Below are 12291 nucleotides of genomic sequence, written 5' to 3' on the forward strand. Positions count from 1 at the left end.
GATAAGAAGGAGAAATAGTTGAACTCAAAATTTAGTATAGGACAAACAAAAGAGCATCAATTACTGGGAGAAGACTTTCCTGTGTTATAAGAATTGCTGGGTAAAACTGAAAAATAGTTTGGCAGAAATTAGGTTTGAACTAACACTTTGTTTCAAATATCATATGTGATCTGAATACTAAAGGTTAGACCATTAAAAAAACTAGAAGTACTAGAAAAAGTACTAGAAGTACTTTTCACAGTCCTATCTAGGATGACAATTCTTAACCAACTAAGAGACAGGGGTGATCTCAAGAGATCAAATAGATCATTTTGATGACACGAAATTGAAAAGCTTTTCTATGAACAAAGTTGATGCAACTGGCACAAGAAAGGAATAGGTTGATGGGGGGGGGGGGGGAACTGCAAAGCCATATGAAAGGGAACAGCTGGGGGCATAGTGCCCTGGAATCAGCAGGATCTGAGTTCAAATCTGATCTCAGACAATAATTACCTAGCTGAATTGGGCAAGTTACTTAACTTCATTGCCCTGAAAAAACAAAAACAAAAAAAAATTAAAATTAAAATAACCATATGAAAGGCTACTTCAGTTATACAAAACGAAACAGAACAAGTTTAGAATAATACAATCGGGGCAGCTATGTGGCACAATGGATAGATCACCAGCCCTGGAGTCAGGAGTGCCTGAGTTCAGATCTGGCCTCAGACACTTAATAATTACCTAGCTGTGTGGCCTTGGGCAAGCCACTTAACCCCATTGCCTTGCAAAAACTAAAAAACAAAACAAAAAAAAACTAATACAATCAAGGAGGAAAGTATTGGCAAATCAAAATATATACTTTTTTTTAAAAAAAGCTGCATATAAGGTAGATTCATGGCTTCATATGTAATTCTCTTCTGTACTTTATATGTGTAAATATTCATGTTTATTGATGTTTGTAAAATTCATAAAAAAGAAAAAAATTCAACTTAATGTGAAACTGTACTGACCAAGATTGACATACACCCCCCAAGAGAGATAAGGGGATGTACTGGCCTCCCTTCTTTGAAGAGGTAGAGCTCTATGGTATGAAATACTGCTTAAAATGCCTGCCTTAGTTGAAATGTTCTTTCATTTTGCTGAACTTTTTCCTTTAAAATGCTAAACTTTTTCTTTTAAAAATTCACTGTAATTAGGGATGGGGGTTATTTGGGGAAATATAGGTAATATAGGGGCAGCTAGGTGGTGCAGTGGATAGAGCACCGGCCTTGGAGTCAGGAGTACCTGGGTTCAAATCCGACCTCAGACACTTAATAATGACCTAGCTGTGTGGCCTTGGGCAAGCCACTTAACCCCATTGCCTTGAAAAAAATCTAAAGAAAAAGAAAGAGAAAAAAAAAAGAAAGAAATATAGGTAATATAAAAGGGAAAGAAGCTCGGGTGGCTAGGTGGCAGTGGATGAAGCACCAGCCCTGGAGTCAGGGGTTCAAATCCGGTCTCAGACACTTAATAATTACCCAGTTGTGTGGCCTTGGGCAAGTCACTTAACCCCATTTGCCTTGCAAAATCCTTAAAAAAAAAAGAAAGAAGCAGGGGCAGCTAGGTGGACATGAGTTCAAATTCGACCTCAGACACTTAATAAGTGCCTAGCTGTGTGACCTTGGGCAAGCCACTTAACCCCATTGCCTTGCAAAAAAAATAAAAAGGAAAAGGAAAGGTGCTAATAAAAAAAAAAACTTAAATATAGTATGAAGTCTCTGTTCACTCCAACCTTCTATTCCAAACTAGGATCGGTGTGAACCCCGATCACAGGTATCCAACTTTCACCAGTGAAGATAGATGGTATAGAATTGACTACCTCGTCATTGAATCGGAAGAGAGAGAAGATGGGGTGCAAGCCTGCTTCTTGCCCTTCATCACATCAGGCACACATGTGGCCCTGGCAGGTTTCTCCAAGTCTCGGGGATGTCTGCTTTCGCTGCCCCCCGCCGCGCACACGCGCACACACACGCACACACACAGACACACGCACACACAGACAGACGCACAGACACGCACAGAGACACGCACACACAGACACACACACACACACACACACACACACACACACCCCAAGATGCAGGGCTTGTGAGGTCTCCTGATGTCACCCCCTCGGCGCCTGACAGTCACCGCCCTCCATTCAAACTTTCCGGTCCCAGCCCTTTCCGAAGCATCCTCAACATCTGCCACTTCCTTCCACAACCTGTCCCTGGTCCTGCAGCAGCGCCGCCCGCCTCCATCTCCGCCTTTCGCTCCTCTCTCTCCGGTAGCCCAATCCCGGGGGCATCCCCGCCCCCCACCCCGACAAAGGTGGCCCGAGCGCGTCCCCTTCCAGGCCGGCCCCGGCGCCCGCCCCGGCCCCTCCGCCCCCGGCCCCGGCTGCCGCAGTGCCCGGCTCCGGCCCAAGGTGACCCGCGCTCCCGCGGCGCGGCCCGCCGCACGGAGCGGCCCCCGGCGGCCCCCGCCCCGCCCCGCGCTCCAGCGCGGCCCAGGCCGGGGGCACCCGCGGGGCGGGAGGGGCGGGAGGCGGGGCCGGTACCTGGTAGCTGAGGACGCCGCCCGCCTCGCTGCGCCCCGCCGGCATGGCCGCCCCGAGCCGGCGTCCCCGCCGCGGGCACCCCAGCGGCGGCCGCCCCGCGCCCCGCGCCTCGGCTCCGAGGGACGCTGACCCGAGCGCCCGCGGTCAACCATCAACCGCCGCCGCCGCCTCCATAGCCACGGGCCAGCGAGGCATCCTCCATAGCCAATCAGCGCCCGGCCTGCGGCGGCCAATCAGCGCGCCGAGCAAGGGGGACGCCGACCGGTGGGTACCTCGGCCGGAGAAGGAGGGCGGAGGGGGCGGAGAGAGAAGAGAGCAAGCCAGGGCACCTATTGGCTCCGGGGCCGTTGCCGTGGTAACCGCCTTCCTCCCTGCGGGGACCTGGGAGCTCGAAGCCCCCACCCAGTTCCTGTAGACCAGCTGAAAATCGCGTGCTTGTAACCTCATTGCACCTGACTTCTTAAAAGCGGGGACGGTTTATCTTTTTTCCTCCATTGCTTATGAACCATAGAAAGCGATGAGGACCCCCATCCCCCCACCCCCCACCCCGAGCGTACCGTCCCCGGGAGTTTCAGAAGGAAGACGTTCTCCATCCGAAGCCTGGACTGCAGAAAAGAATGATGGGGAATCAAAGCCGGGTGGGGGTGGGCAGAGTCGGAGGCCCACTAATCAAACTAATTGTCCATTACGGCTCCAGGGGCCTAGAGCGCTAAGGGAAAACAGGAGCCGCTGACCTGAGCTGAGCTTAGAACATCAGGAGGAGCCACTTTAATTCAATCCAGGCTTGAGAGTACAAGGGACTGGCCCGAGGTCAACCCTTTATCTAGGAATCCAATTTAACAAACGTGTCTTAAGCAAATCCTGCATGTAAGAAGGGGAGTGAATGGGGGCTGTTATTTCATAAACCACGCTTATTCACTTCTGAGTCAGCAAATCTGGCAGAGGTTCTTAACCTTTTTTGTGTCACGGACTCCTTTGGCAGTCTAAGCCTAATATTACTGGGACTTGTGGCCTATATTCAGAATTGAAGCAATCACCAAATTTCAGTTAGAGCTTAGAGGAAATAACGATGTAATTTTTTTCACACCCAAATTAACACTCCCTTGAAATCTGCCCATGAAGTTAAGAATCCCTTCTAAGGGAAACTTATATGACATTTAATATTAATATATATAAATATATATAAACCCATTTGCAAGTGAACCATTCTCAATCACCATGCAACACTAATAACTGCAATAGCTAACATAAAGGCTTTGAAAGCACTTTACATTTATTTTCTTATTTGATTGTTACATCAACCTTGTGAAAGGGGTTCTATTATTATCCCCATTTTATAGATGAGAGAATTGAGACTAACAGAAGTCACTCAGTCATAGACAGCAAGTTCTGTGTGACAGTCCTTTGAAAAGGAAATTAGGTTTACATTCCTGTAGTTATAATAAAAATTCTGCTTTTATTTCCACCAATGTACTTAAAATAAAACTAACCCTACCTAACCCTGAACCAGGACTTTATTTCTACCTAATTTCCTTTCCATCTAAGTCCTATCCTAGCCTCCTATTCCTGATATACATACATACATATATATATATATGTATGTATGTATGTATGTATACAGTCTCTGGGGATGGCTAAGTCTCATGGAAGTAGAAACTAAGATACTTTTGAAAATAATTGCCCTTAAGGGCCACACAACAAGAGCACTACCAAAAAAAGTTTTTAAAATTTGTAACAATATATAATAATGACCTTCTCACTCTAAGGGGCTCCAGCTCTAAACTCAGTAGCATAGACCTCCTCAGTGCTGAGCTAGGGGAGCCTGACCTCTAAAAAGAAAGGACAAGTTCTTTTCTCTAGCTCTCTGTACCTTCATCCCAGAACCCCAGGGAAAATCTCATAAAGCTTAGGTTTGTTTCATATCTAAGATCTCCCAAGAGCACTTTCCACAAGACAGATGATACTGCTTAGACTTGTGAGTCTAAAAACTTCCATTTCAGAATCTTTGTTCAGTTTCCTATATTTAAGGAAAGATACACAAGGCAGAAGTGCTATATAGATCCTTGAGAACATGACTCAAGCTTACATACTCACTTACAGATGAGCACATACTCTGGCAGCTGAAGCTTCTTTCCTACATCAAATGGAAAGGTCAAAGAGATCATTCCATGTCATTCAGGAGAAAGGAAAGAGAAAGAGCCAGTGAAATCACTTCTTTTTTGTTCTATAAGTGGACCATTTTTCCTGGTCTGGTAGGCACCCCTTGCTACTATTGAAGGGGATTGCTTTGTGATTGCAAAGCATAATTTCTCTTATACTGAATTACATGGATTATTGAAAGTGATCAAGGGAGCCCTTCTCAGCTATACTCAAGGTCAACCTCCCACGAGCTACTTTTCCACTTGAGGAGAGCCACACAAAAAATGATTATATCCTTAATCTTACCATCACCCACAAATGTACCACCTGTGTTCAAGAATTCTGAAGAATCTTATCTGACTACAATTGATTGTCTTATAACCTCTCCCTCTGCTTTCTATTACCTAATCCTACTCCATCTGCACTGTTAATTACAATCTCTTGACCCCTCAATTTTTTTTTCTAGGCCATCTTCCTCTGCACTAACCACTCTTCTTCCCATCTTGATTCTTTGGTTGAATCAATTCAGTTCTGCATTGGTCTTCTCTTTTGAGTGCCTCGCTTCCTGATCTTATCTGTTATGCCTAGCCAAGCTTCCACCACCTTCCTATCTACAAACAAGCTACTGAAGAAAGGTGGAGAAAAATCAGATAACCATTCTGACTACATACTTATGTTATTGCTCCATATTTATGTTACACGTCCTCAAATGGACCCTCCCTGCTGCTAGGCAATCCTACTCTATCTCTTACCAACTCATTCTCCCACTCTCCACAGAGGCTCTTCCAAATCTGTTCATCCTTCCTCAACTCCCCCCCCCACTCTCTCAGTTAGGAACTTTGTCTTATGTTCCAAAAAATAACTGAGACCATTTACCATTCACTTTCCTCCCTCTTCCTCATCTCCTGTCATTCAGATGCCTTCTGCTATTCTCTCCTCATTCACCCCATCTCAAGTGATGAACTGGCTTTACTCCTCACCAGTGCTAACTTCTCTACTTGTTCAAGTGATCCCATTTCATCCCATCCTTTCCAAAGATTACTCTTTGTATTATCCCCACTCTTTCACTTATTTTCAATCTCTCTCCTGGCTTATTTCCTACTACCTATAAACATCCTCCTATCCTGGAAAAAATCTTCACTTTATCCTTCCATCTCTAGTGATTGCCATCCTATAACTCTTCTGCTCTTTTTAGCTAAATTTGTAAATGATGTCTACATTAGATGCCTGCACTTTCCCTTCTCATTCTCTTCTTAACCTTTAACAAACTGGTTTATATGGTTAACTAGGATAGAGTGCTGGACCTGGAATCAGAAAGACTCATCTTCCTGAATTCACATCTGGCCTTACTAGTTGTGTGACCCTGGGTAAGTCACTTAACCTTGTTTGCCTCAGTTCCCTCATCTGTAAAATGAGTTGGAGAAGGAAATGACAAGCTACTCCAGTATCTTTGCCAGGAAAACCCAAATGGAGTCACAATAAGTCAAGCATGACTGAAATGACCAAAGGGGGCAGAGCCAAGATGGTGACAGGAGAGGATCCTCTCTTAGGTGCTCTCTCTCTCTGATATTTCCAAACTTATGACTGAAATGACCAAACAATAAAAAACAACTTTATTCTCACTCTCTTCTTACTCTCTTATAATCCAATTTCTGACCCTATTGTTCCACCAAAATGACTCTCTCCAGAGTTACTAATGATCTCTTAGTTGTCAAATCAAATGACTTTTTCTTAGTTCTCTATGCTAATGATTCTCAGATCTATCTTTCCTATCCCAAGTTCTCTGCTCACCTCCAATCTTTCATCTCTAACTGCCTTTCAGACATCTTGTACTAGATGTTCACTAGACATTTTAAACTAAACATATCTAAAACAGAACTCTTTATTCTTTCCCCTAAACTCTACTCCCCTCCTACCTTCCATATTACTGTCAAAGGTAATCCTCACATTCACAACCTAGGAGTCATCTTGATTTCCTCAGTCTCTTACCACCACCACCACCCATATTCAGAGTACTACCACAACCCACATGCCAAGACCTCTCAGTTTCAACTTTGCAACATCTCCCAAATATGCCCCCCTCTCTCCTGACACTGCTATTACTCTTTCACATCTTTCATTCAATGATATTACCTCCAGGCTATTCCATGAACAAGACTTCTTTCAGCTTTGGCCATTTTTCCTGGCTTGTCTCCATTCCTGAAATGTTCTACCTTCCTCTGTTCCAACTCCATGGCTTTCTTTCCCGAAGTCCCAACTAAAGTCCCACCTTCTATAGCAAATCTTCCCTAGTCCCTCACTCTTAATTACCATTCCTTCCCTCTGTTAATTATTTCCTATTTATTCTTTATATTGCATGCATTGTATATATATTTACTTGACTGTTTTTCTCCCCAACTAAATTGTAAGTTCCTTGAGGGCAAGGATTGTGTTTTGACTCTTTTTTGTATCTCCAGCACTAAGTACAATATCAGGCATGTGATAGAAACTTAATAAATGTTTATTGATTGATGTTATATATATATATATATATATATATATATATATATATATATTTAGCAATAAGAACTAATTCTGGACCCAGTGAACTGGGGTCTTATGCTTTGTCTTCACTAAAGACTTCATTCCCCAAAACTCTATCCAGAACTACCTTCTCTTTCTCTGATTTGATGACCTCATCCACTTGCATGAATTTAATTATAATTTCAATCATGATGACTTCCAGTTCTATATTTCTTAGCATAGTCTCTCTCTTGAAGTCTAGTTTGTATCACCAGTAGCTTCCTGGACATTTTAAATGTCTCATAGACATGTCCAACTATATCCTAAACTGAATTCATAAATTTTCTCCCAAAAAAACCATCTACTTCAGTCTAAGGTACTTCTGCCCCTTCCAGTCACAAAGGCTTGAAACCTTTATGTCATTTTTGATTCCTCACTCTCACTCATCCCACAGATCTATTCAACGACCAAATCTAATCATTTCTATGTGTATTATATCTCTTACACAAATCCCTTCTCTCTACTCATACATCTACTATCCTGGTTCAGATATTATCATCTCTCATCTGGATTTTTGCCATAGCCTCCTAATTGTCTTCCTGGCTCCAAGTCTCTCTTCACTCCATCTTACTAAGATGACATAGTAAGAAAAATAGCTGTATTCTTCTATAAGAAATGATGAGGAGCAGGTAGGTGGTGCAGTGAATAGAGCACTGGCCCTGGAGTCAGGAGGACCTGAGTTCAAATCTGATCTCAGACACTTAATAATTGCCTAGCCATATGACCTTGGGCAAGTCACTTAACCCCATTGCCTTAATAAAAACATTTTTAAAAGAAATGATATAAGCAGGACACTCTCAAAAAAACCAAAAGTAATAGCAATACTGTAGGATGATCCGTTGTGAAAGACTTAGATTTTCTCAACGATACAGTGACTCAAGACAACTCTGAAGGACTTATGGTGAAAAATTATATCCATCCCCAGTGAAAGAACTGATGGTGTATGAATATAGATTGAAGGATACTTTTTTATTTTATTTTTTGAGGTTTCTTTTTTGGGGGTGGGGAGTCTTGTTTCTTTCACTACATGACTATTATATGACTACATATTTATGACCCATATAAAATTTTTTTTAGGTTTTTTTTTTTCAAGGCAATGGGGTTATATGGCTTGCCCAAGGCCACACGGCTAGGTAATTATTAAGTGTCTGAGACCAGATTTGAACCCAGGTACGCCTGACTCCAGAGCCGGTGCTTTATTCACTTTGCCACCTAGCTGCCCCTGACCCATATAAAATTGATTGCTTTCTCAATGAGGAAGAGAGCAGGAGGAAGGGATTGAATTTTGAACTCAAAATTTAAAAATAAATGTTAAAAATTGTTTTTTTATGTGTACCTAGGGAAAAATAAATACTAAATAAAAATGAAAATGAATTTAAATTTTTAAAAAAGAAAGGTAACTTAAAAACATTACCCCAAACACCTGGGGCTGGATTCAAGCGAGAACTAACATGTTTCCCATAGAAACATGTAATATCCAGGGGAAGAGTGGGTTGTCATTGTTGTTCACCCTTCATCTTCAAAAAGTATCAATGGTGCTGAGTGAAGTGAGTAGAACCGAACAAGAAAAACATTATACATACAAACAATAACACGATCAACCATGATGGACTTGTTCATTTCAGCAATTCAATAATCAAAGACAATTTAAAAAGATTAGTGATGGTAAAATACAATCCATATCCAAAGAAGGAACTGTGGAATTTAAATGAAGGCCAAAACTTATTATCAACTTTTAAAAATTCTTATGTATTATGTAATTTTGTTATTTCTAACATTTTCTTTATTCTGTTTGAATATGATTTTTCTCTCATAACATATTCAGTTTTGAACTATGTTTAGCATGATTACAAATGGAAAGCCTGTATCAGATTATTTTCTGTCAGGAGCAGGAGGGGAGGGGAAGAGAGGAGAGAGAAAAATTGTAAAATTGTAAAAACCTTGCAAAAAAATGATTGGTTAAAAACTACCATTGTTTGTAGTTGGAAAAATAAAAAAATGTTTATTTTTTTATAAAAGGATCAATGATATCACAGGTGATATCCTGGTTTGCATTACTCTCTTTTCCAGAGTCATCAGAATCTAGTGGCAAGACAAAAGTCAAAACAACTGATAATGACTTGGGATGCTGTCAGAGATCTTAGAATTTTTGATGTCTGACCAAGCTCCATAGCAATTTGTTTTAGCTGCCCTCATGACTATTGGAACATATTGGGCTATTGGCCCATTCTGTTGAAAGAAGTCTTCATATGCTTGGGGTGAGGGGGCATCCCCCTAACTCACCAATGGATTTGAGGTCTGTCAGTTACCCTCCATCAGGTTTTGTCCATCTGCTGAGACTGTTTTAATAGGGTGTAGTCACTACACACATTATTTTTCTTGGTGATAGTTGGGTAGGTATGAACTTAGAGAACTAGGGTAATGAGGTATTCATATAGGGAACATAATGTGACAAAGACAACTCATAGCTTTAACCCCAGTGTCCTTTTCTTCTCATGGAGTCCTCACAATACATCCCCACTGGGAGCATTGTCACTTCTAGGTGAGACAATCATCTGGGCTTCCTGGGTCTGCTCTTCTACCCAGTTCTAACTTCCAGGGTTAGGTGTCTCTTAAATCAATAGTCAGCTCTCTTCTATACTGCCAGCAGCTTCAAATCTTTGTAGCTTCTTCCTGCCTTGATTTTCTGCTTTTTTGTATCTGTGTCTATTCTGAAAGATGTGTATCTCAGCTCCCTTTCTCAAACTTTCTGAAATGATCCTCTTTAGGATTTGGTAGTCTTAGCTTTTTTTTTTTTTTTTTTTAGGTTTTTGCAAGGCAAATGGGGTTAAGTGGCTTGCCCAAAGCCACACGGCTAGGTAATTATTAAGTGTCTGAGACCGGATTTGAGCCCAGGTACTCTTGACTCCAAGGCCGGTGCTTTATCCACTACGCCACCTAGCCGCCACCTAGCCGCCCCCTAGTCTTAGCTTTTTGAAGGTATCCAAGTGTAGGCTGATATATGCCTTGACAATGGACAGATATCATTCCAATTTAAACAGAGCTCTATAAAGTTTGCAAAACAGGAAGAGTTTAGTCAAGCCTTTGAACTTAATTAGAATATTAACTATCTGTTTGTTACTTTCTGAAATTACACCACCTAGCTCAGATTAGGGACCAAATTCCTACCCTCATTATATTTAGGATTTACCAAAAATCTGGTCTTGATGCATTTAGCCTAATTCTATTCTGGGTCTCCATGATGAAGAAATATTATCAATGCCATTTGACCTAGTTAGCCCCTGAGAGTCAAAAGAAAACAAGACACCTAGAATATCCTCAAACCCTTTCTTTTTATTTAACTCCTAGGCTTTTAAATACAAAACCAAATGCTACTTTTTCCATTACACCTTCCCTGATCCTTCACTTATTAATGACCTCAGCCCTTCAAAAGATGAAATGTAATACATTCAATCCTCAACTTTCTCATGGATAATGTTCTAGAAAAAAAGCAAAAGTAAAAAAAATGGGAATGTTGATATACTGTATCTAGAGAAAAAGTGGGTTAGGTTCTCACAACTTCCACAAACTAATCTTTCACTAGAGACTGCTCAAAATATACTTTTCTGCATATAATTCCTTATTGTGAAACATTAATTCTAATAATATGAACTTTTCCTAACACTGTAACCATGACATTGCACATAAAATGTAGTATCCAAAATAAAATTGGTAACATGTAAAATATTTTTTCTTACTTACTAGTAATTTCCTAGAATTTTGTGGCCTTCTGTGCTAACTTTCCAGTTAAAAAAGAACCAAACCAACTGTGCCCAAAGAGCAACAAAAATGAGCATACCCTTTAATCCATCAATACCACTATTAGGTCTATACCCAGAAGAGATGATGAAAAAGGGTAAAAACATCACTTGTACAAAAATACTCATAACAGCCCTGTTTGTGGTGGCAAAGAATTGGAAATCAAGTAAATGTCCTTCAATTGGGGAATGGCTTAGCAAACTATGGTATATGTATGTCATGGAACACTATTGTTCTATTAGAAACCAGGAGGGACAGGAATTCAGGGAAACCTGGAGGGATTTGCATGAACTGATGCTGAGTGAGATGAGCAGAACCAGAAAAACACTGTACACCCAACAGCAACATGGGGGATGATGATCAACCTTGATGGACTTGCTTGTTCCATCAGTGCAAAAATCAGGGACAATTTTGGGCTGTCTGCAATGGAGAATACCATCTGCATCCAGATAAAGAACCATGGAGTTTGAACAAAGTTCAAGGACTATTCCCTTTAATTTAGAAAAAAACAGATATCTTATTGCCTGATCTTGTTATCTCTTATACTTTTTATTTCTTCCTTAAGGATATGATTTCTCTCTCATCACACTCAGTTTGGATCAATGTACAACATGGAAACAAAGTAAAGACCGACAAATTGCTTTCGGGGTGGGGGGGAAGTAAGATTGGGGGAAAAATTGTAAAACTCAAAATAAAATCTTTAATTAAAAAAAACCAAACCATTGTGAAGCAGAACCAAGATGGAAGAGCATAGACAGCATCTCAGATGAACTCTTCCAAAGAACTTTAAAATAATGCCTCCAATTGAATTTTGAAGTGGCATAGCCAATAAAAGGTTCAGGTGAGAAATTTTTCCAGTCTAAGACAAATTAGAAAATAGTTAGGAAAGATCTGTCACACCAGCTTGGTACAGTCCAAGACAACACCATCATCTTTGTAACAGCAGCACCAGCAGTTTGGGAGTTCTCTGCTTATAGGCCATGAGAGGGTTGGACAACTGGTCAGAAAGATTACGGGGGGACGATTGACTGCACTGGAATGCTGTTGTATTTCCCATATGCAGTTCCAGGTCACACTTTCATGATAAAGAAGAGCACTAGCTCTTGAGGAAACAAGGATGCAGGGACACTGGTTGAGAAGAGTGCTGGTGATCACTCACTAAGGATCAGGGGTTCCTGAACCCATTTCAAAGACAGAAAGAACCCTTGGGACTGCAGGAGAGTGGGGGACCCAGT

The sequence above is a fragment of the Macrotis lagotis genome, chromosome 2 (assembly GCF_037893015.1).
Source record: "Macrotis lagotis isolate mMagLag1 chromosome 2, bilby.v1.9.chrom.fasta, whole genome shotgun sequence".
NCBI classification, from domain to species: Eukaryota; Metazoa; Chordata; class Mammalia; order Peramelemorphia; family Peramelidae; genus Macrotis; species Macrotis lagotis.